Source organism: Netta rufina, assembly GCF_964035555.1.
Source record: "Netta rufina genome assembly, chromosome: 5".
Classification (NCBI taxonomy): Eukaryota; Metazoa; Chordata; class Aves; order Anseriformes; family Anatidae; genus Netta; species Netta rufina.
The window spans coordinates 21,857,945-21,884,472 of NC_140128.1; the positions used below are offsets into that span (position 1 = coordinate 21,857,945).

At 35.3% G+C, this 26,528-nt stretch overlaps 1 long non-coding RNA gene across 1 annotated transcript in view; it reads right to left on the reverse strand.

The window, feature by feature from the left end:
* Window positions 1-26,528, reverse strand: part of LOC311209717 — a 43,924-nt gene that overhangs the window by 2,210 nt on the left and 15,186 nt on the right. The window contains exon 3 of the long non-coding RNA XR_014618452.1: window positions 6,258-6,382. This is a non-coding gene — a long non-coding RNA (uncharacterized lncRNA). The remainder of the gene's footprint in view (window positions 1-6,257; window positions 6,383-26,528) is intronic.

Here is a 26,528-nt window from a genome sequence, read left to right on the forward strand (position 1 = left end):
GCAGACTCCATATAAATTCTACAGTATGGTACTTCAAAATATCATAAATGAGAACAAGTCAGAAAACAGACGAGAATGTAAAACCAAGAGGTAAGAGAGGTGGCAAGCATTTACAGCTCAGTAAATGTGTAAGAGTAGAGGAAAGGAAAGTGAAGATCATAACCCTCACTTTCAGTTCCTGTTCCTCTTGAGTCTAAAGCACACTTCCCTGTCTGAAAACTCATTTTCAGGATGTTTGGATAGGACGTGTAGGCTGTATTTGGCACATTGGTCACTGCTTGAAGAACCTTACTCTAGATGGCACTGGTGGGAATGCAACATTAAGTTCATATTTTCTCCTATACAAATGCAGTATATATACTATTAGCAACACTTCGGTGACTAATTTACTAAACTGCTTATGAATACTACCAAATCCATAATGCTTCCATTCATAATTACATATTTAAATATAGGACATAACTAAAGTTTATTATTAGAAGCAATGAGGATGAATAGCTAGGTGTGCATTCTCTTTCTTAGTTCATTAAGTACAATATTTATGTAGTCATGTATTCATGCAGTTGTCTGGTTTAAGAGGTTGTCATATATAAGGTGAACATGTTTGTGACAGCCGGTCATTCATAGAAGTTTTAGAAACTCCTCCATCTTCCTAGAACAACCTCCCAATTAACTGCTTCAACATGATTATGAAATTCCTAACGTGATAATACCAAGAAGCACAACATTTGGTGAAGATATTTTGATATGAACAGAGCTGGTAGCAGTAATACAGCAATAATTGCTGGCTCATTTACGGACTATTTAGCTCGTGCAGTGAACCAGATGAGAACAGCTAATGAGCACAGCTTCTTACTGTAATTAGTAGAACAGTAGTGGCTCACAGATGATTTACAGTTTGCAAAAGTCAGTGTATTTACTGCAAAGGTTGTGTTCTCTGTGAAGTTGTATCCATATAGTGACCTCAGCATACCATGCTTTAGTTACTAATAAAGTCTTAAGACTGATTTATAACAACTTCAGAATTTATCTTAAAAAAAATAAAAACACTGAAGATTTGCACGTGCTCTTTCTTTATCTTGATTCCTAGCCTATCAGAACCTATTTTGCTAGTCAACATATGTTCTTTAATTTCTAATGCTGCAGAAATACATTTGAAACAAACAAACAAACAAACAAACAAATACCAATATAATTCTAGCCCTACTGGCAGAATAAAGACCGTTCTTTGACAGCACTGGTAAGGCCACTCCTGGCGTACTGTGTCCAGGAGACCCTGCTTGAGCAGTGGGGTTGGATCAGATGACCTGCAGTGGTCCCTTTCAACCTACACTGTCCTGTGATTCCGTGGTTATATAGGGTGTTTTATTTTTTTTAATTTTGTTGGAAACCAAGAATCATTATTTATTTATAGAGCTCTGAAACATTATTTTATTTGTCAAATGGTCATAGAAGACAAGGTACAAAATAGTCTGAGAAAAATTAGATAGTCTAGAATTCTAAACAGTAACAAAAATGTTCTTCAAACTTCTTTCTGTCTTCCACTAATTCATTTGTGTTTTCATTGAATTATATGCTGAAGGGGAATTCTGAAGCATGATACATATTTTTTAAAATATTTCACTAGCAACTCTTCAGCAAAATGATAAGTAGGAAGTAATAACATCCAAAAGGTTCCCTCAGAGTAGGGAGGCATTATCAGTGCCCAAGTATGCCCTTACAAATCTGTTCCAAACTGTTAGTACTTGCCCATTTCTAGCTGGAAAGTGTTTTCAGCAAATTTAGTAACTATTTAATGCAGAGAAGACCAATAGTTTGGCCAGTGCAAAGAAACTACTATCCATAGGAAAAGAGAGAGTATTCCTGATTTATTTATTTATTTATTGTTGATTTTTCACTGGCTTCATTTTCTTTCTTATAGCCCCTTATCACCATAGTTTCTCTCTCATTTTTGTGACTTTTAAAATAAGGAATGGCATATTTGTCTTTCTCTGCACAACTATTTCCAATTTCAATTTGGAAAGCTGGGTCCCCTTGTGACAATTTGTATAATGAAAAAAGCTGTCACAGTCAAAACTCAAAAATCTCACTTTTAGCTGCTGGAAACTTCCATGCCAGTCCCAAACGCTACTGAAAATTTTGGCTACAGAGCATGACTAGTCTTTCATGTCTAGCCTAGTGTACCCAGGTGCATTGATTATGTGCTTAAAGGTAAACAAGGAAGAACAGTAATGTTGTATGAAAGCTGCACAAAGGCAGCTAGCTTCCTGTTTACTAGCAAAAAAAAAAAAAAAGGATCTTTTCTGGGTTTGTTTTATGGCTAGGAAAGAGATAAAGTATCAAGTAAAGTAAATCAAGATTGGAATTGTTCTGTGCCCCATTTAATTTAGAGCTAGGGCCTACCTGCTAGGGGGAGGCGGAGATAGGAAGGGTTGGCAGGGAGGATCTCTTTCACAAGTTATTGTAAATCTTTAAGTCTCTACATTGCGTATCATTTAAAGTGAGATAGACACATATAGGTTCTTAACCTAATTGCCCCGTTACTTGGGAGGAAAAACAAAGTGTAGAATTCAAAGTGAAATATAGCTTCATACAAAAACGGTATGCGACAGCATAACATACTCCTAGTGAAGGACCACAGTTCTTTATTATAACATTAATGTAAGATAGCGCCCCAGCTACAAAGATCAGTTTTTCCACTTGCAAACTTTCCTTAAATATCAGGAAATGTTCCACAACAGCAGGAGTTTGCCCAAGAAAGAAAGGACTGAGCAAATACCATGCCCTCAGACTTTTTGGTATCTTTACTTTTTCATTAGGTGAGAGGACTGCTGGTGATTTATATTAATTGGATCACTTTGATTATGAATTATGGATCAAGAGCTAACACTGGAAAGAAAACTTCGAATACTGGAAGAATACTAACAGAATACTTTGAATACTCAGGCTGGATATCAGGAAAAGGTTTTTCACAAAGAGGGTGGTCAGGCACTGGAACAGGCTCCCCAGGGAAGTGGTCATGGCACTGAGCCTGCCAGAGTTAAAGAAGCATTTGGACAATGCTCTCAGATACACAGTCTGATTTTTTATTTTTATTTTTGAATTCTATGATTTCTAATTTATTTTAGAAATTATTTAGAAATAAATTTTAGAAATGAATTTTGAATTCTATGATTTATTTCTATTTATTTTATATTTCATTTTTAGAATTCTATGATTCTGTGAATACTGAACAAGAGTATACTAGAGCATTTCACTAGATAGATCTTAGATTGTATCTGTGTACATCTACACCTACTGTAGAAGTTGATGTTGATTTAATAAATATTACAAATGTTATGCAAAAAATATAATTCAAATTTGAAAATGGGTATGTTCTTTCTGAACTTCCTTAGATCACCATCATTTGGACAATACTGATATTAAGACCTTGCAGTTGGGTATTTTTCATAAGAGAAATATAGGAGTAAATGATTTAAAAAAAAATCTGTTTCCTAAGATGTGTCAAAAGATGCACTTGTTCAGATGGATGTATTTTCCTCCTATAAATGTGCATGTTAACTCCTGAATTTAAGATCTAGATAGAGACATCCAAATCTCAAATTGAGTGGCTTTGGTATTTCTTACTTGGGTTGGAAAGAAAAGCTAAGAAAGAAACTGGCACAACTTTAAGAAGCAGCTTTCATGCCTGGAGTTGCAGAATAATGTGCATAATGATTTCACAAGCTTTGCACAGTATGCATCTGGGAGTATACATGAGTACATTCAACTTAAAGTCACATATGCACAACAAAACAAATAACAAATAATGAGATGCTGAAACTGAACTGTCACTGAGGTAGCAATTCTGTGTGTCTCATTTTTGCTTCAGTGACTCTTTCCTTTTAGCCTGAGACACAAACAGAACAAACAATTAGTGCAGTAATTGATGAGCTGTGCCTTCAAAGCTTGAGGTGACCATGGCTATGCTTTACAAGTCTAATAATGTAAACACCTCTTCCTTGCGATTAACATGCTGCCTGTTCGCTGGTTGTGCTTGGGACATATATTTTGGCATATTTTTATCTGCCATTTTAGGTTAGTGAACCTCTAAAAAACTGACCTTTTTGGTTTTAGATTCCAGTTGCACTTGTTGATGGAGCTAGTGAAATACTTACATACATACTTTGTTTTCAGGGTAAGTTCCCTGATTTACCTTTTGATGGGGTTGAGTTGTAGTCAATTGTGATATACAAAATAATGTTGTAGGTATGAAAAAACTCTCTAATTTTGTATGTCTTTGCTTTCCTTGAACAATCAAACGTGGATGTTTTTTGAGTCAGATTTTAACCCAAACTAGTCTTTTGAATTTGTGATTTAAAAAGCCCAAGCTTTTTAAATAGCCTGCAAGAATCAAAGAATTTTATTGTTGTTTTTGTAGTCACAGGATGCAGCTATCACCAATAAGTTCTAGGGTAGGATAAAACAAAATTATACTGTGTAAAAGAAAAATTAAGCTGAATAAGCAGCATGCCATTTTAGAAGCTGAGCAAGAGGTTATCTTCAATAGAATCAAACAGATACTATGTCTGGATGAAGTTTTATGATGAACTGAAACACTTTCAAAATTAAAGAGAAATGTAACAGGTACATTCAATTACTTAAATTACATGCAGGAAACTATTCTCCAGTAATTTCAAACCTTTCTAGCATGTGCACCCTTCGATAAGCTTGCTTGTCAATAATTCCTTGTTTTTATATTTCAGCTAGAAGGTAAAATAAACCTTAAATATTTTCTATGTTGTCAGATAAGAAAATGAGACTTTATTATCTTATTACCATCTTCTGGAATCTATAACATAAGAAAGCATCATATTCACATGAACCTGTTTCACATGGATAAACTGATTTTTTGTGTATGAGTACTCTAAGAGAAGAAGCCAAGGAAAAACAAAAACAAACAAGCAAACAAAAAAAAACCCTACCCATTTTCAATAATAATGGAATCTTCCCACTGAGCTCATGCAAATGTTTAAAAAATACAATTATTCACATGTATTTAATTTTTCATAGTTCTGTATATTTATAAAGACAGCAGGAAACGTGAAAGAAAAAGGTTGAGATTCTGTAGTTTCCCATTGTCAGACCTGCAAGATTTCATTCTAATATAAAGTGTCACAGCTTTAAAATATCCTATGTTAAGAGTGCTAACACATACAATTCAGACATTTAGAGCTCTCTTAGCACTTGCCTCGAAACACAACACACAATGTTAACAAAGTCACTGGATACAAACACTGAATAAAGTTATTTGCTGTAGGCATGGTGACTTCAGACCTATGACTGCTGGATAAAAAGGGATGCTCACTACAGGTTTCGTTTATTCCCTCTGTCTTCTACATCTGAGAATGTCATCATCCTTTATCTATATGCAATACCATAAATGCAATTTCTTAACACAGTATACTCATGCAGCATCAATTAAAATATTGTTCTAAAGGTGTGTCCCTATTTGGAGGAACTAAAAGTTCATCCTAAAAATCATCTGATTATGTATCCATGAAACAACAGCCAAGATGAGATAAGATTTATAGCCATGTAATGCCAACTCTGCCAAGAAATCCACCCACATGAATCTGTCATGCATGGGGAACACAGCATTAAAACAGAGGATTGTTTAGAGTTACAGATAACATGGTTTTGATCTTTTTTTTTTTTTCTAGTGATAGGTGAAAACATCTGTATAGGCTTAAAATACAGGCAGAAGTTGAAGTGAGGTGAAGTTTGGGAAAGAGTAAATTAGATATCTGTCCACCAGACTAAGTCTGAAATTACCTTTCAAATATTGTTTTTTTCTTTCTTTCTTTTTTTTTGTTGTCATTTATGCATGAAACAAGATTATACAAGAAAATATTTTCACTGCAATGTCTGGCATGGTACCCAAGCTTTTTCTGAGTGTTTACAGTTGCTTCAGAACTCAGTAGGCACTTCAAATTTTATTTCTTTTATTCTTTTTATTGCCTTTACTGTGGATTAATCTATTGCCAACTTTGCAACATTTTGTCTTGTTTTGTTGCTTTCACATAACTAAATGTCTTTGTGTGCAAGTCTTTTCTCAATATTTACCCTCCTTTATAAAAGGAATATTTTAGGAAATCTTAGGAAGAATAGAAAGTATTATTTTTAAATGAAATGAATATTTTGCAAGCATATACATATCCAAAATATGTTATTGACTCTGCCAAAACAAAACCCCTTCATTATTAAGTAAAACTTACGGAAAGACTGTCCACAACTTGAAACTCTTGTAGAAAGTGAACAGGTGCAAAAAAACAGCTGCAGCCACCAGAAGGTATAATGATGTAGACTGAGGCTTCATGCTCTGCCAAGAATCGAGTAAATCCTGAGGATTACAAGAAAAAAAAGGTATATTTTTCCCAAATACATGGATGCTGAACATTTTCCATTGCTCATTTTACACAGAAAAGCAGATTATTTATGCTTTGATGCATTTCCACTTCAGTGGAGTTGCTCTCTCCCTCTTTCTTTCTCTTTTAATCTGCCTTCCACTACTGTTAAAACAAAGTCTTTGCGATTCAGATCTGGAAGTTAAGTTTAAGTAGATTGAACCCAGCCAAAATCTCCAAAGATGTTCAGCTATAGATGGTGACTCAAATAAACTATTCTCATATACCCTGAAAACACACACACACACAAATTATTATTTAATCTACTAAAGATTCAAAAAATTTGTTCAGGATTCAAATGCAAATATGGCATTTTATTGCACACCATTATGCATAATCATAGAAGGATCGTACTGATCATGATATACAGTTGGTAAAACAAAAGCTAAACAAATGTGTCAGCTTCATGGACAATGTGATGGTCAGAGGTCCTGCTTTTATCCATGACTGATAACAGTAGCAGACATGCGAAACTGACTCTAGGTGTATAGCTTCAGAGAATTCACCGTGCTTTTTCGTAACAGCATACACTCATTATCAGGCTTCCAATGTGTTCAGTTTGGTCTTAAAGGTTTTGCTTTGATGGATGCAGTTTGGTCTTAAAGGTTTTGCTTTGATGGATGCACTCATATTTGGTCTCATATTTTTCAAATCCTAGCTCAACGTTTCTGATGCTCCAACTATGCTTCCCATTGTGTATGCCTTGCACAAGAGAAAAGATAGATGTCAGGATGTGACATTTTTGAATGCAAAGAACTTTATTAAGTATAAAACTTTGAAGTTAGAAACTTCCTAATGCTTCTTCAAGGCAAAGTGAGATTCATACTTTGCCATTGACAGGCTGAAAGTATCCTTGAAACCTATCAAAGCTAAAGCCTCTTACACTGATTGAATTTGAACCTACACTATTAACCTTTGACAAGAGCAAATATTCAATTGAATAGAAGTAATTTTATTGTGCTTGGTGCATGGTACAGCAGAGCACTCAAAAATAAAAATAAAAAGAAAAAGAAATACCCACTAGCAAACTCCAACTGCAGTATAATAACTTTTTGCCACAAAAATTCTAACTTCCAAAGATTTTCTCATTTTTCTTAACTTTAAGAATACAATATACCAGAAGTATATTTTTTACTGCTTTGTAGAGATTTATATATATATATATATATATATATATTTTTTTTTTTTTTTTCCCAGCTAAAGCAAGCACAAAATAAAAACCTGTAGAAGTTGGTTGCAGAGTGAACATGATTTACCAGGCTGTGAATCTTCTGATTCACAGACATGTCACATACTTATAACACGAATCACAATGCTGCAGTTATGTAGCAAGACTTTGAACCACTCAAATGTGTATTGGGATGGAGTTAACTTTCCCTGCAGCAGCTCATATAGTGCTAAGCTCTGCACTTGTAGCTAGAACAGCATCAGTAACACAACAATGTTTTGTCTGTTGCTGAACAATGCTGGCACAGCATCAAGACTCCAAACCCACCAAAACCAGTAGGCTGGGAGTTGGCAAGAACTGGGGAGGGGACATCTAAACCAACCAAAGGGATATTCCATACCATATGATGTCACTGTCAGTAGTAAAAGGTGGGAAAGGGGAAGGAGAGAGGGTCTTCTGTTATGAAGACCTCTCTCCTCCCAAACAACCACTATGTGGCCCTACTTCCCAGGATGTGGCCAAACATCACTCTTTGATGGACAGTAGAGAATTATTTTTTTTCCCTCTTTGCTTCCACATGACCTTTGCTTCTTTTTCCCCTCTTTCTTTTCTCTTTAATTAAATTATCCTTATCTTAACCCATGAGCCTTTTTCTTTCCATCATACTTTCTTCTTTCCCTCTTCTTTTGAGGGGGAGTGAGAGAGTGGTTGTGGTGGATTTCAGATGCCCAGAAGGGTAAAACCACCTTAAGACCATTTTCAGAAAATGTAACTCTTCTGTAATGCATGTGAAACGCTAAAAGACAACAGCTGGATGGTGTGGTGTCATCTATTCAACGTAATGGCTAGAAGTTACAAAGCCGTATGATACTGCTTACTTACAGCCCCTCTGTTTAATGTTCCCATCCAGGGAAACTGGAATAGGGAGAGAAGACAAATTAGACAGGAATAAAAGAGGGACTTGAACTTTATTAATCTTCACTCTACAGAAAAACAAACAAAGAAGAAAAAGTACTAATGAGAACATTACTTGCAATTTTCATCCTGCAAGCTAGTAGGTCTCCCTGTTAACACCAGTCTGAGAAAGGACTTTATTTTCTGTCTTCTTACTATATTGTTCTCTGCTGTGACAGTTAAGTCTTTACGAAAGTTCTTTGCTAAACTTGCAATTGCTCTGCTCTCCAGGAGAGCCTCTTTCCTGAAGGCAAGAATCAATGAACCACACAGATCTAGTCTTTGTTAGATGGAAAAAACTCATGCTCCTACCCAATAAACTTGGGGATCAGCATCTACACACACAAGGATAAGCAGGGCTTTGCATAAAAGTACAGAGTGCTTAGGGACACGGTTTAGTGGGTGATATTGATGGTAGGGAGATGGTTGTACCAGATGATCTTGAAGGTCTTTTCCAACCTTAATGATTTTATGATTCTTTGTAAAAAAAAAAAAAAAATTACAAAGTTTTAAATTAGAGCATGTTTTGAGAAAACTAGCCAGTTATGTTCACAGAGGAGGAAACTATGCAAATAGTTAGTACTGGTGCCAAAAAGGAAAATGGTATTTCATCTATTACTATTATTTACTGAAATCTGAAAGAGGTCTAAGTTACATTTAAAAATTTCTCTTGTGAAAAACAAACTAACTAAACCAACATCATCAACAACAACAAAAAACAGTTACTAAACTGTGCAATCCAAAACTCACCAAGAGCAAGGAAGAGCTATACCTGATTTAACAAGTTCTGAATTGGCAAATATATGCAGATGTGAGGGCTGCTGTTGTTGAAAATTTGGCAGCTACTCCTCTTCTCTTTTTAAGAAAGCCAACCGCACATTTTACTAGCTAACCCACTGTGGTTGTTACTAATTCTTAATGGTGGAATACCTTTGATTTTTGCATTTCAGGTTGATTTGGCAGCAGCAGATAACCTGGCTCATTTCATATTGGTCTCCTGCCAAGAACCCAAGAAATCTGTGTTTTAGATTTCTGCGTGTGTGTGTATAGTGTGTGTGGTTTTGTGTTTTGTTGTTGTTGTTTTTTTCAGATCCCACACAGCATGTGTCTTCTCCATTTCAAAAGCTAGTTCTAATGATCTAACAAAATGTAGTTTTACTAGACACAAATATGAACATTCTATATGCTCAATTAATGTGCTGAAGGGTTTCAGGTAAATGGATTACCAGAGTCTGTTTGTGGTCCTGTCACAAGCTGTATGGTTGAAACTGTAAAGATAGTATCCTCTGAAGTAAATGAATCATAAATACATAATGAATAGATAAGACTTCACTTGAATAAGTAAGAAACTGTTCAGAGAACATTTGACTTATATCTACAGTTGCATGATTTAAATGTACTTTTCAAGCAGTGAATATCTATATGCTTATATATGTTTTTATATATAAATTTTGGTTTAGCAAGTTTCAGGACATTTTATCAGGGAAGTGGAGGGAAGGAAGGAGGGGAGACAAATGAGGAAAGGGGTCATGACATTGTCCAAATCTCTCCTTTCTGCAATAATCATTAGTGTAACAATGTCTCATTTCAAGCTTATTAGCTGTTAAAGTGCACAGGCACTAGAAGCAACAGCAGAATCAAGAGATTTAGTTTGGTGTGGAACATATCTAGTAGGTCTTTACATATGCCATTTGAACTGCATGTTACTTGTTTATTTTTAATTTGAAAACTCATCAATATAAGTTATTTAATATAGCTTTCAATTATGTTAAGCTAAATCAATTTAGTGAGAAGGTGTTAGAAACAGAAAAGTAATTTATCTGATTGTGTACTCTTGTTTCTGCTGTGATCTGGGGGGTGGCATCTTCAAAACAGCAATGTTTCAAATTCATTAGAGTTTGAAAACAAATAATGTTCAAACTGAAATTTGAAGTAAAGACTCAGATTTCTTGGTCACACCTTTATCATAATTCTGCCTCTTCAATTTTTATTTTCCTGTTTTATAAAGAGAAGCTATAATGCTACTGAATAAACATAAAACCGCACCAAACAGAAAAAAAGCTCCTCCTCTCTCTCCCCCCCCCCCCAGCTTTTGTGAAACTTTGCCCAATAAAAAAAGTACAATGAAAATTGATCATTTTACCACTGTGTTATTGAACCACGGTGTATATGAATGGTTGCACTTAAAGCTAATACCTTGAAAATTTATTTCTGATTAGAGAACATATGTATTTACACTCTTATTGGGATAAACAGACATAGCTGTATTCATTTGAGAGCTATTCCCAAGGCTGGATTTAGGATTTTCAGCAGTCATTTACAGAGAGAAGAGAGAATTTCTTGGGGGAAAAAAAAAAAAAACCACACACAGAAAAAATAGAAATAAACAGGAGGCAATCCCCCCTCACTTTTTAAGCTTTCTTTAGTGCTGTTTAAAAAAAGATATATAATGTGACTGCAGGTTTTTCTAGAACATCTACTCAAGTGAGAGGAATTCCCAGATGTGACAGGTCTGTCCAGATGCACATGATAAAAGCATTTGATAAATACATCTGCCGCATCTTTCAGCATGGAAGCAATTAATAGCATTAGTACTTAAGTAATCATAATTAGAGTTCAAAGAACACCACACTAAGATGTATGGGGGAAGCATAAGACTTCTTGCAGTGCTATTGTTTCAGCCTAGGACAAGAATGTTAAACTTCTAAGAGGAGAGTGCGTTTCCTGTCAGCTGGGGATGAATTCAGGTTTGCTCTCAATTCTTTGTGAAAGGCTTTCTAATATCAGGGGGTGACAGACTAGTGATTAAGTAAGTTTTCAAACTCAGAGTTTTTTTTGTTTTCTTTTGTTTTGTTACTTTCTTTCACTACCTCTATGACATATTCAAGATTCATGAGAGAACCTTCATTTTACAAGTTCCAGTTTTCTCTATTTTTCTTTTCCTTCTATTATCTTTTTTTTTTTTTTTTCCCCTATTGTTTCATGTTTGTTCCTGTCCTAATTCAGTCCTTCCTTCTATATTTTCTTCAATGAAAAAGTCTTAATAACTCCCAACAGTTTCACTTCTTTCTGCAATATATGCATTAAAATAATTATTCGTAAAACAGTGAATATGGTAGCTAACAAAACATATCAGGCTTTAAAGCTAAATATCCAAATGAGATTAAGGACAGATGGGAAATGCTGATACATTGCATGGCTTCAGTCTGTCTGCAAAAAAAGTTTGCATTACTTTATGCTTTATTTTGAAGTAAACTTTCAAAATATGAACACTGGGTTTCTTTTTAAGTTTAGTGTTTTGGCCTGCGAAATCTGGATATACCACAGTGGTATATTCAGATTATACCACAGTATGTGAATATACCACAGTGAATATACCAGTGGTATATTCAGCAACAATGAATATATAATTAAGCAAAGCAGAGCAGCAAGTATGTCCTGTTAGGTGTGTTTCTCATCTTTCTTAGCTGGATGCTTTAGCCAAAGTATTTTATTTATTTTTTTTTACATTCAACAGTGGTCCAAAATCCTTGGTTTAATTCATCTCAGATAAATAATACTCTCTCTCTCTTTTTTTTTTTTTTTCTTCTTTTCAAAAACTCTAGCATTTTTCATTAGAGACAGGCCTGCACTCCATTTAGATACTTGATCTGTCTGGAAGAAGGAAGGCAGACCCTCACATATGCCTTTGGCACTGTTGTACTCAAAGCTATCCATACAGCTTGCCTGCTGTATTTTCCACACCTTGCATCAGGTCTCAAGAAAGATTTCGTACTATGTGTGGACACAGAACCACACAGCCTCCCAGAACACGTTTGTATGGGTCACTTAATTTTGCATGCTCTGCAGACTGTCTCTTTGCACCCTTCTCTGCTGCCTCAGTCCATCCTAACTTGGGTGAGAAAAACTTCCCTTAATTTTTGCTCTGTCATAATGGCAGCCAGCAACACAAAATCTTATAATTTACAGTAAAATTTAGTCTTAAAACCGTCAGATATCATGTCTTTCCATGATCAGAAAATGGATTTAAAACAAGTCTGCCAAATCTTGGTAGTGTTTGGTGACACATGGTGTCTGCTAACACATGGTATACCGCACTGAAAAATTCAGAAAACAATGTGTAGGACATGGAGCTGATGCCCCACACCCAACACCCTGTGTAAACTTCACAAATTTATAATTGGCTGCCTAGACCCAGATAAATCTCTTCCTTTGCAGACTTTAAGAAGAATTACTAAAGATGTCCAAGATGACACAGCAGTTCCTGGCAAATGTACACAGACTTAAATTATGAGGCAGAGCCTTGAGCTCAGTGAGGAGTTTTTAAAGTTAGGGTTTCTGCAGAGTTTTGCTGGACTGCAGGAGAAGAGAGTTCTAGCAAGTGATGAATGGAAAGATGAGGAGGGAGAGAAAAAGACAGCCTGTCTCCTAGAGAAAGCTGCTTAAAGTTCTTCCTTGCTGGGGCTGCCAGAGTTATATTGTATTATATTGTATTATATATGCCCATTATATTGTATTATATTGTATTATATATGCCCATTCATACAGGGAATGGGCATATAGGTTTGATACCGATAAGAAGATCATAAGATATCTACAAGAGAAGATGTGCTTTAAGGGTAGTTAGCATGTCTTACATCCTTGCTGCACATTGGCAGGCTAAGAAACCAGCATACTCTGCCCTTTATGTCTACAGAGATTGCATGTGTAAGATTCCCCCTCAAAAGAAATATTTCGTTCCTCCCAGAATGGAGCTTGTGTGCGTATTAACATCTATGTAGACTGAACAATAGTGGATTAGGACCCTGGCATTAAACAGGGAGTGTGCCAATGTGATAGTATAAACATATCTTTTGAGTCTGCAACGTTCAGTAACATTCCACAATTTCTCTCTTCCATCTTGTCCAAACGAGCTTCTCTTGGCTTGAAGCCATTTTTCCATGATAATGTCAATGGCTTTAGCAATGCTAAACAGGCTGTGCCTGTTATCTTCACATCTTTTTTTTTCAGTTTTTCATTGTTACAGCTGCTCAGCCAAACCGTCAACAATTTATTTCCCACAAACTAAATTGAGCCAATAACATTGTAATCCAGTATAAATAGAGATGCAATTGATTCCAATTAGGCAAAAGTTTCAGTGTTTCCAGGCTTGCAGCCAGTTTGTGGTTTATGAAATTTAACTAAGTTACAGCTTAATCAGCTTGCCACTAGAAAACAAATTCTAGCCAAAAATATCCTGATGATAAAGGAGGAGTGTGAAGAATGCGTAAGATCTCAGTGATGATTTCTTTTTACAACAGCCATATCCAGCTGTTGACAGGAGGGAATCACACATGCACAGAAAAGAGCTCTGTCATTCTTTAGGTGACCAGCAGGTTCATCAGCAGGTATAAAAAGTCACAAGGACCTCTGTCTTGTTCTCTAATTCACAGTTAACTTGACACAGAAAAGAAAACTGCAAGACATACAGGTATGCTAAAAGGCTTGTCTTGCAGATAAGAGAATCAATAAACTATTGAAAACTATGGCAAATAACTGAAATCCTGAAAAAAAATGATGTTAGTATATTGGTGCTGGAAGCCTGAGACAAGTGAAAGAATCATTGTGTATTACAATCAACAGGAATGGAAATATTTAAATATAAGTTTAGTGTTTAGGAATTTAGGGAAAACCGAATGATTCCTGATGATACACTTGAAGAAGCATATTGTGTACTCCAGTATTCACACTACTAAGGAATACCAACAATGCTTTTCAGATTATAATACGGACTGCACTACTGGTATAACAACTGGATGGCAATTGAAAAGTATGGGGATTATACTCATAGAAACTTAATCATGATAACTGATAGACAGAAATTCAAATCAGGGTACTCTTCTTTTATAGCTGTTTCCCCATATGCTAGTCTTGAAATTTATTTAAAAGAGCTGCTGTGAGAACAGCACTGTATCTAAGCAGCCTGCTCTGGTTTTTGTTATTTCATGTCCATCAACAACAGACGCACACAGATTATAAGGCATTCTGGGTAAAACTTTGGATCATTAGTTTTAACCCATTGGATGAAGGAGAGGAAATCAGAAAGTTAAGTCTATGATCCAGTGAGGCGTTCACAGTGCCATGGAAATTCAAGTGTGTAAATAAACACATATGTGTCTGTATAAAGGAAAACAGAGAGAAAAGGAATGACTGAGAGCTCCATCTAAGAATGTCCAGGAGCCTGACAATTAATCTATATCCTAGCGATCATATTCAAGCTATTCCTCCAAATCAGGCTGAATGGAGATTTAAAAATAAGTTGCCTACTCCTTCATACCTTATTGCTATCATGTAACAGATGCAGTTTGTGTTTTCTGCTTAAAAAAAAAAAAAGAAAAAGATTGGTCAAGTCTAATCACCTTAGACCTCACCAGAGACAAATATCTGATTTGTCTGCACATAGCAATCTCAGGACAAATTTATAATACATCTTGGTGAACATTTGTAGTGAATGGCTGAAATCTGAAAATTTTCGATTGTCATAAAATTGATAATAGATTTAACAAACAGATCAGCCACAATAAAATTTCACTTGAGACACACAAGACTGATAAAAGGGATTGCTTCTCTGATCAGAGAATTCATGCTTGTGCTGGATGTAAGAAGGACACCATCAGTACTCTCCTTTTAGTATCAAATACCTTCTCATACCTTCACCTAGAGGAGGTGAGGCTGAAAAGCACCACCACACTTAGGTAAGGTTACCCCCTGTTTGGACAGGAATAGCACAACCTGCAACTCCTAGATTAACACTTAAGGGATAACAAACCTTAAGTCTAATAGTTACAGACAGTAAACTCAGTTCCTCATTTAATAAGCATACAATGAGAAACAGAAAAATGAAGTAATGTCATTTTAAAGCAAAGTTAATTCTTGGAGGAGCAGCTCCAAATTGCTCTCAGCTGACCTTGCTGCAGAAAACCTTTTGACACCAAGAAAAAACTAGGTTTTAGTTATTCCGCCATGACATTTACCTCTTCTTTTTGTTTAGTGCATAGTAAAACTTGTTGTGGAGAACTCATAATTCTTCTCCAACATGTTCTTGTTTCCCTGTATTGAACTTATTCTATTGAAGTAGTGAAGTAGTAACAGAAGAATATCATGCATGAGAGATTCAGACTTCTTTTATTCTACCTACATCAGCACATTCAATAGGAAAGAACAGGGAGTAAAAGAAACTAAATCTCTAGGCAATGCTGGTATGAATTATTATTACTTCCATCGTTTTCAGAGTGCCTGTTGAGGAAAGTACTGTAAAATTGACACATTCAGTGAGAAGCTGTACAGAAATCTCTGTCAACTACTTTAACATAAAATCTTATTTATCTAACTCAAACTCTGTGCCTAAGATAAGGCTTGATTAATTAAGGGCTTTCTGATTTTTCCATAAAAAAAAAAACACACTATAAAAGTAAAATGGTACTAGGAGAAATCTTATATCTGTACTTTAAAATTTGTGTCTCTCTAATGGCTTCAACCATGCATTAGCAATTTTGTAAATGTAGTTTAAGTAAATGCTATAAACCTAGAAAGAGCAGCTGTTTAATCTCTTTACAACATCTGTAACACTTCTTTTTAACATTAGCAAACCTGTTTTCTCTCATGATTAAATTTACTTCTTGTTAGGCAATATTATATAAGAAGAATACAGCAACTGTTGGGGAAATTTTTGGGTTTTAGCAGTGATTTCCTTTCCACTTTAATTGAAAAGATAATTTTTGGTTTTGTGTGGCCATAACCTTAGCAAAGGCAGCAGTAGCACACATTTTTCTTTCCCAGAGAAGTTAAAAGCTTGCTTTAAATATACGATTAGCCTTATTTGACATTACATGTAACCATAATTATTCTACACATTCAAAAAAGATCTGGGGAGCCAATGAAAATATGGAAATAATAAACAGGATGATACCAGTGCATTAATATTACTTCTAGTAACACTTTAGATAAAATTACTGTTTATTTCCAAACAAAAAATTGTGTACCGTAGAAAACAGAAAATCAGAGTTCTTTCTGGCACAGTAAGTCAACACCAGAGTCAATAGCTTTGTTCTTCATTTATCAAGATCTTCCTCTCAACAGTGAATTATGAGACAATATAATAACTCTGCATCAATCTATCTTTACTTTTATACAAACTGAGTTTTACTGTGTCAGTCTTGTCAACACTGCTGAATATTAATGTGAATAAAGTTAATTGCTGGGCGGATAAAGGTCTGATGCAGTTAAAGTGAAAGGAAGCACCTAACAGAAATCTGTCATTTATGACAAGCTGTAATTTATTTCCACTTCATGATATGTACTGACAGGTTTCAAATCTTACTCTAGTCTTTACCATAAATTGCAATTATTATAATTCACAGCGACATTTGACCTGGAGGTTGTGACCTAGTTCAACACATATAAAGGACTTTACATCTTAGGGAATTCATTTGCAAAATCAGCATGGATTTCTCATTTTAAATCCAATTGTTTGTACTCAACAGTGAATATGCACAGTAAATTGTGTGACTTGCACTGCTTAAAAAAGAAATAGCACATTTCTCTAACTGAAACATGAAGTGTTTATGACAAAATATTTACAGGTTATTAAAGACTAAGAATAAATCTCTGTATGATTGTACAATTATTAATAAGTTTTACAATACTAGGCACAGGTGACACATTAGCCTGATGAATTCTGGTGAGTACTTTTATAATGTATCATCAATTGTTTTACTAGATGTTGTTACTGGCCTCAAACAATAGATTAAGTTAAATGAGTTTAGTTCCTGAAGTTTTGCTGATCTGTTATTTGATACAGTTTATAAGAAAATTATCAATGAGTATTCAGTTTTTGGAGCCATGCAAAATTCCCATTCTGACTCACTTTATGGTGAAAGTCTCTAGATCTATAAATTCAGTGTTGAAGTCTGAGCTTATAAGACTTGTCATTAAGAACCTTTATAAGTGTAACATACAGGTATGAAAATCTCTCTTTAGAATGTTATCAATATAGAAAAATCACAAAGATTTTACAGAATATCAGATGACACAAATAATAAGAAATGTGTTACCTGAAAAACATCAGACTTTTCAAGAGATTTAAAATTCTTTAGAAGCCTATGTAATAACCACAGTAATTCTATTGCTAAATGTAATTTTATATTAAATTAGGACCCTACCAAATTAAAAATTTTGTATTTAGTTTTTAAAGCTATTGATCTTTTACAGAATTTTGAAAAGCAGAGTACAAAAATGAATGTTTACTACAGATATCTATCAGAAACGTGATGCTTCACTTTATTATTATTATTATTAATTTTCATTTTTTCTCCTTTTTTTCTACTTCTCCTGTTAGGAGAAGGGACTGGAGCATTCAATTGTACATGTTATGCACCGTTCACATATCAAATAAAGGAAGAGCAGTTAGGAGGTGTTTATTGTCTGTCTCTCTGGTTTATCTTTTCCCTTGTATTTGATTACTTTTACGTTATTTCTGATACAGGTAGTAGCAGCTGTAACAGTCAGACTGATTTATGATTGCTGAGTACACTTTTAATTAACTGCTCAGCTTTATTTATCTTGACTATACCTTTAGCTTCTCAGGCCCATAGTTTGTCACTAAGCAACCATCAATGTTCTCCCCTCCATTAAACTACCTTGATTTTGCTAAGCAAAATAATTTGCATTTCTGCAAAATCTCCCAGTTCCCACTGTCTTCACTATGATCAGAATTAATGTTCTCTTCCCACTTCACATAACTGAGATAACAGTTGTAGAGCCAACATTTAGAAAACTGGAAACACACTAAAAAAAATGCCCTGATAGCATTGTTTAGAATCACAGAGGTATCTGCTTCTCTCAACAGAGCACTTCAGTTGTTTCTGAATGAACAACCTTCTTTTCTGAGAAATCAGTAGACTTCTGCAGCATCACACCAGGGAAATCATCCACCGAGCACTATGTTCAGTTGAGATATTACATGGTTTCTGTCAGCAGGTCTTTGAGCTTTCTGGAGATTCCTATCACTGTGGAGCACAGACTTGTAAACTGAAACTATTACCAACAGAGAGCACTGGTGACGAATGAAGAGTACTGGTGTACGAAGAGGGTAGAGTAAGAATGTCATTTTCTCAACAATGTAGACTAAATACACAGAAGTTTAGGGTTAGCAGTGAGAGAGAGAAATACAGAATAGTTTACACTGCTTTAGATATAACTTCCTGATATGGTAAGATTTATTCAATAATAGGGCAAAAAAAAATAGAATTATTAATGGCCTTAAACTAAAAGAAGGGAGATTTAGATTACAGGTGAGGAGGAAATTCTTCACTCACTGGAGCAAATTGCCCAGAGAAACTGTGGATGCCCCATCTCTGGAGGTGTTCAAGACCAGGTTGGACAAGGCCCTGAGCAAACCTGATCTAGTAAGTGGCATCCCTGCCCATAGCAGGGTTGCAACTAGATGATTCTGGGATGGGGAGCAGAATAACCCTCCTATGATTCAGGTGGAAATAATTAGAGACCTGATACTCCACCTGGACCATGGGGCCAGATGGGATCCACCTGAGGGTGTTGAGAAAGGTGGCAGGTGTGAAGTGCTGAGACACTTTCCACCATTTATCAGTGGTCCTGGTCAACTAGAGAGCTCCCAGATGACTGGAGACTTGCTAATATGATGCCCATCTATAAGAAGAGTCATAAGAAGGATCTGGTGAACTATAGGCCTGTCGGCATGACCTTAGTGCTGGCGAATGATTTGGAATAGATCATCTTGAATGCAATCCCATAACATGTGTGGGACAACCAGGGTATCAGGCCCAGTCAGCATGGGTTCATGAAAGGTAAATTCTGCCTAACCAACCTCATCTCCTTCAATGGCCAGGTGAACCTGCCTGGTGGATGAGGGAAAGGCTGTTGATGTGGTCTGCCTAGACTCGAGCAAAGCCTTTTTGGCAGGGTCTCCCACAGCATTCTCCTGGAGAAGCAGGCAGCCCGGCTTAGACAGGTACACTCTTTGCTAGGCTAAAAACTGTCTAGATAGCTAGGCCCAGAGAGTGGTGGTGAATGGAGTGAAATCCAGATGGCAACTGGTCAAGAGTTATGTTCCCCAGAGGCTGGTGTTGAGGCCCACCCTCTTTAATATTTTTATTGATAATTTGGATGAGAGAATTGAGTGCATCCTCAGTAAGTTTGCAGATGACACCAAGCTGGGGGGAAGTGTCGATCTGCCAGAGGGTAGGAAGGCCCTGCAGAGATCAATGGGCAAAGGCCAACAGGATGAGGTTCAACATGGCTAAGTGTTGGGTCCTGCGCTTTGGCCACAACAACCCCATGCAGTGCTACAGGCTTGGGGCAGAGTGGCTGGAAAGTTATTCAGAAGAAAAGAGCTCAGGAGAGCTCTCTACAACTACCTGAAAGGAAGGTGTGGGGAGCTGGGTATCAGCCTCTTCTCACAAATACCTAGTGATAGGGCTATGGAGAATGGCCTCAAGTTGCATCAGGGAAGGTTCAGGTTGGCAATTAGGACAGGTTTCTTCTCAGAAAGAGTAGTCAGGCATTGGAATGGGTTGCCCAGGGAAGTGGTGGTGTCACCATCCCTCGGGGTGTTTAAGAAAAGGTTGGATATGGTTTAGTGGGCAATATTGGTGGTCAGGGGATGGTTGGACCAGACCGTCTTGGATATCTTTTCCAACCTTAATGATGCTATGATTCTGTGTTCCTTAAGGTCTGTTCCAACCCCAGCCATTCTACGGGTTTGGTTATGAATCTAGCACTTGTCCCAGTCTTAAAAAATGATTGTTAGCCAGCACTCTTTGTGATCCATTCTTCATGTAGCTCTTTATTGATTGAAAAAAAAACAACAAACAACAACAAACAACAAAAAAACAACCAACCAAACAAACAAAAAACTGAAAAAGATACTTTAAATGTTTAAATGTTTTTTTTGCTTTTTTTTTTTTTTTTTTTTTAATGTATACAGGAGCAGGGTTTTGATTTGTTTTCTTCAGTTGCATGATAAAGAATAGTAGCTTTTGACAAAGAGGTAATGCAATAATGTTCTGGTGAAATTATTTTGCCTTAGTGACCATCTCTATTGTGCATTTCTCCATGAATTTTATTTGAAACACTGAAAATGTCTTGCAACAAAAGGCATGTGAAGGCTTTTTCCATGCATTCTTTTTCTAAGTGGTGCTAGAACTAATAAGATTGAAAAATTGCATATCGAAGATGTTCAAGGTTTACAACATTATTTGTAGATATATAGAGAGAACAATAATAGGAAAGAAATACTGTAACAAAGACAGCAGGAGAAAATCCATATTTGAAAACTCAGATTCAAATATGACCTATTTAAAATAATTAGGTATTCCAGGGAGGATTCTGACTTTCATTTTAAACACCCCTATTATCTGCAGTACTACAAACCATCTACAAGTTCACCAAATGGAGAAAAAAAAAAAAAAAAAAAAAAAAAAAGTAGTGACTTAGGTAACAACGTGAGGACAGTAATATCTAAAAGCATTTTTTCTTTGGTCTTCACAGAATAAAAAGTAATCTACAAAACAGTCTTTGATTTCCTGAAAAATACTAACCCAGCAATTTAGAGCTATATCAAACCTTCAGTGGAAGATACGTTATATCCTTTTTAACACGTCATTCAAGTATCCTTTGTCACAAGCAAAAATTTAACCATGTGACTGAGCCTATATTTCCACAACCTTTACAAAGATGCTAGTGTTACAGTTCCCTATGGCAAGCAACCAAATGCAGTACCTTAGAGTATTAATACATTTCACATGCTCTCCCTTTTTGAATCACTTCACTTAAACACACATGTACTTTCTGATATTCTAAGTATACATGATTGGGATATAAACCCCTGAAGTATTGTTCTCAGCTAAAGCTATCTGGAAAACAAATGCTTACTGTTGATTCTGTATTAGTATGATCTAAATTAGTATGATCTAAAAACATTTTGGCAAAGACTTGTTATAAGCAGAGATTTAATAACAAACTTAGTTATAAGATGCACATGTATGGAATTCATCATCTTACTCCATTACCTGCAGAGCACATGGCTGAATAAATGATGGTTATAAAATGTATGTTAGTTAGAGCAAACGTATGTAAAAGTTTGGACAGATGCAGAGTGTAACTCATCTTTTCCTTATTGTTTGGCCCTTTCAACTATGGTTGTGAAACATGTTTATTATAAAAAGGTACAAGCATCACCACTGGTCCAGAAAAGGGTAATTACTGTGAATAAATCCTATTATCAAGAACATCTTATAATCAGAATTTTTAAACAGTTATGAAATTAAGCATAAAGCCTTCAGCACTTGTCCATGGAATCAAATCTACTATATGGAAACACCTTATAAATCTGCCAAAAGACATAAATCTGAACAGCAAGACTTGTTTTTTTTTTTTCTAGACATATGCTATGCTTTTAATAAGGACCTGGCTCGTTTTCAGGCTTATCTTTTCGTTAAGGCAGAACTGAAAGCAAAAGCCTTGAAAGTAGTTAGAAAAACAGTGTAATCACAAAGATACCATTATCCTGTCTCTTGTAGCTTTTATATTTGAGCTTCTCAAAGCTATGGACAGCAAATTACTCATTTGATACCTGAGCTGCATAAAGAAGATTGAAATCTGGGCTATTAATGATCTTTTCACTCTGTTTGGGATATTCTCAGTAAGAGCTCATGTGTAGTACAGATGCTAGCTGTCTACATTATTTCTAGGCCCCCAACAAAATACAGAGGTAGAAAGTGTCATTTATCCTGGATACACTAATGCTGAAAGAAATCTTATTACTGTATGAAAGCTGCTTGAAAGTAGGAAATGGTTTTCTAGGAGATCAGATGCAACTTGGAGAAAAATATTAGGTTTCTTTTTGATAATTTTTATAGTGAGTAACCCACATTGCTAGACGAATGAATCTTAAGTGAATAAATCAACTAAAATTAAATATTAATTTTGAGTACCTATTAAGATGGTGATTAATTACAGAATAGACAAATAAAAGGTTCATTCAAAACAATATTATCCAGGCAGTATTTTTATTCCTATCTTTTCAAAATAGTTTAGACTTACACAAAATCTGTATGACAAAAGAGCACTAATTCTCATTCGGCTAAAGCCTCGAAGCAATTTTTTAATTTGCTTTGCCATTCCTATATAGAACTTACTGCAAAGTTCCCCAGGAATGCCTGGGAGTCAGGAAAAATACCACCATCATGAATGGCAAAGAACTGGAGCATAAGAAATATTAAATGCCATATTCAAAGTCACACAAAAAAGTGTGGGAGATCTAAAAATTCAGTTTTGGTATACAGGCTTCATGCTGTAATCAAAACACAACCAGTCTTCATTCTTCCTGCTTCTCTCCTTATGCCCTTTTGTTAACCAGGTAAATGCAGCTGTTCCAGCATGTCATTGCTAGTTCCAAAAATAGCTTAGTGTTTCATTCATTTTCTTACATCCTTTATCATCAACTCAAGCTGGTGAAATGTGTACATGGAATTAATATTTTTTCCTCTTTTTATCATCTTACAGATTTCTTTCACATACCAGAAAACATGCAAGCCCCAGCATTAGACTGGGTGGCCTCAAAAAGGGAAAGAATGGTATATTCATCAAAGAAAAGTCTGATCGTTTCCTATTGGTCCCCTCAGGAAGAAATCTTTACTTCTGGAGTCAGTCCAGAATGCTTGTTCTATAGGCATAACTAACAGGCCAAAGTCTGATTTAAGGTAACAATTACTTTGATCTATTTCTCACTTCTGTTATACGCAAGCTTCTCACGAATTTATGACTTTCTAACCTAATTCTTTAGGGAATACTTGAAAATCGGTGTTTCCATAGATGATTTTTCTTTTACTTTTTTAATCAAGTAAGCAGTCTTAGGTCTTCAGCAATTCAGTCAAGGATGAGGAAACAGGTCATGCAGTGCAGGTAGCCAAGACATCAGCAGTTTGCTCTTAAGGCTCTTTCAAGCATTTCAGATTATAAAAATTTTGAGATCTTACATTCCAGAAAATGCATAGTTCCTTCTAGTAGGAAAGCTGGACAAATAAATCACGCTTCAATTGCTTCTCTGAGTCCTCACAAAACTTTAATGTATGTAATCCATGAGAAATACAAAACAAACAAAAACAACCACCAAAAAACAACAGGAAAAAAACAACAGAAGTGCATTATCACTAATTGAAATGATTAAGGGAAAGTCCTGTTTCCCTGCCCAAAATTCATTCACTTTAAGTTTCACTTCAAAATTAATTCATTTTAATTTAAGTATTCATAACATTGATTTATTAAATGCTGTTAGACAATGACCAAAATTAAAAAGAAATCTAAAAAAAAAAAATTCCCTCCATGATAAAAGCAACCTCAAGAAATTGTGCTTTTATTTAAAGTCAGGGGTACGGTAACTTAGCAAATCTTATTTATACAATTACAGTGTGAACACGAGGCAGCATACATACAGAATGCTGATTTCTTACTGTGCATTTTTTAATCTTTTTTTTTTTTTTTTTTCCCTAGAATCTAAATCCAAACTTATCGAAGAAGAGAACCTGAAAGGGAAAGGGAAGGGAAGGGAAAAAAATATTCACTAAATGAAAACAGACATATAGTTTGTTAGTTTAAGTTGGGAGAAATAAATCTTGCTGCTTTAAGATAATGGATTCTCATTTTGTTTTGCATCTCTTCTAATAAAATCTGTTAAGGCCCTTGTCTGCTTTGGAACGTCTCACATAGTAGATGAGATGAAATTCATGCAAAAAAAGCAACTTCAGAGGGCATAGAGATTAAAGTAACATTTGGGAAGAATTGATTGGGTAGAAATTGGTGAGATTTTTTTTCTCTCAGGTGGCAGCAGATGAACATCTGTGGAGAAGCCAACAGAACCACAGAAGACACAGAAGTTTATCTGACGTAAAGTAAAAGAGCAATTCTGATGGGGAAATATAGAATGAGCATATGTCTGCTCCACATGGATACTAAACTTTGGATGACATTTTTCTTAAAAAAGAAAAACATCTTTTAATGTTTCCTCTTTTGCTGTGGACTATCTGCTACGCTGTTTGTAATAATTTGCGAATCATCCTTCAGGCACCACTTAACCTATCTAAATGCAAAAAAAAAAAAAAAACCTGGAATACTATCAAAGCACATATCAAATAAAAAGAGCCATTCTGCTTCAGCAACAACATAAGAGACCTGGTTTTTATTATGCATATGAAGTGTTTAATTTAAACTGTTAATGGTTAACCATGTCTGGCCTAGAGCAATGCAGATCTAGGAAAAAATATCCATAAATACCCCACTCTTCCCCTCCATCTCTCTAATTCTTTCTTCTCTACAGTCAAAGAGAGAGGAAAAAAAAAAAAAAAAAGAAAACATGTAGACTGTTTATGTGAAATATCTTTTACCCAGAATGTACAGAGAAAGAAAGTAAGCTTTCAGCTCATACCGAAAGCCGAGTAGTCTACCTGTATTAAAATGCTTGGAAATCAGGAATAGCTCACAGTCAGCTAGAGGTTGTCAGGGAATCATGTACAAAGCATTTCTGAAAAAGGCATCTTAGAATTTTTAAGATGTCTAGGTGTCTAGCTGTGCACAGACGAATCCCAACCAAAGCATGGTGCCAACTCCATCTCCCATGTTAAGTGAATTTGCCTTTACTCAAAAGTGATTTTAATAAGTATTTTATTTAAAAGTATTTTATTAGTAAGTGGCACTAATAAAATCTACTTGTCATTCATAATGAATAAGTTTTTGCTAAGCAAATAACTGTTCCTATATTTAAAGTTTTCAATAAAATCTCTTGGAGGAAAAGGAATTCTGTCTTTCTCTCTTTTTTTTTTTTTTTTTTTTTTTTTTTTTAATTCTGCTTTAAAAAGTTTCCAGAAATGTTCTTGTGGACTTGACATTTGATCAGCTAGAAAGATGGGAAAATGCCAGCATAATATACCTACCATAGTAAATCAATTTTAAATTAAACTTTATAGAATCCAGACATTCTGTACCCTTCCATAATCAAACTAGCTTATATATAGTTCGAATAGAAGGCAAAAGTTCAACAGCTTCTTTGCCTAAAGCATTTATATTTTCCACTGAAAGCAACTCTTGTCCAAGGTTGTCTGTTTTTGACATACAGATTTTAAATTCCTGTCTGAGAACCAAGAAATTCTGAAAAGTGAAAATGAATTTCAGTGCCCAATCTCTTTTCCTCTAAGGAAGTGACAATATGTCCTAATAGATGTTAACAAACTGATAGAAAACAGAGAAAAAAATTATAATGTCTTGCTTAGCAACAGTTCTAGTAAAGTACAGCAGTTTTAGTCATACTTTACTCAGAACGTAATACTCTGAGAGTGTCTAATAATGGACACTAAAAATGATGCCAAGTAGTATCTAATAGTAAAAGGTATCCAAAATTACAATCTTGTAATTGAGCTTTCTTAGGGCTGAAAAGGTTTATTTCCACAATAGTCTCCTAGGAATTCAGCAATACTTCCCTGATGACAACTGCTGGTTTCCTTTGTTTTTCTTTTAGCCCTGCCTTGATTTGGTTAGCTCTAGCTTTTAAACAGTAAATATGCATTTCTCTCTCTTCCTGTACACAGTTTGCTGTGATGAAATCTAGTTTATCAAATAATCTTCATTAGCTTTTGCTGTTAATATGTAGGGAAAATACAGTTTCTCATACCAAAGTGGATTCAATTGCATTGAATGCAAACTTAGGCATTCACATCACGTAGCAGCCATAACTAATCATTAATTTCTTTTCTCTCTGTTGCCAAGAACTTTTGGATTACTACACAAAATCAAATAATACCTAAGTCAGACTGTCCCGAATCAAGTAGCAGCATAATAATGGACTAACTCTGTTTTATATCACTTTGTTTTTTAATCAGCCCAAGTTACCACGC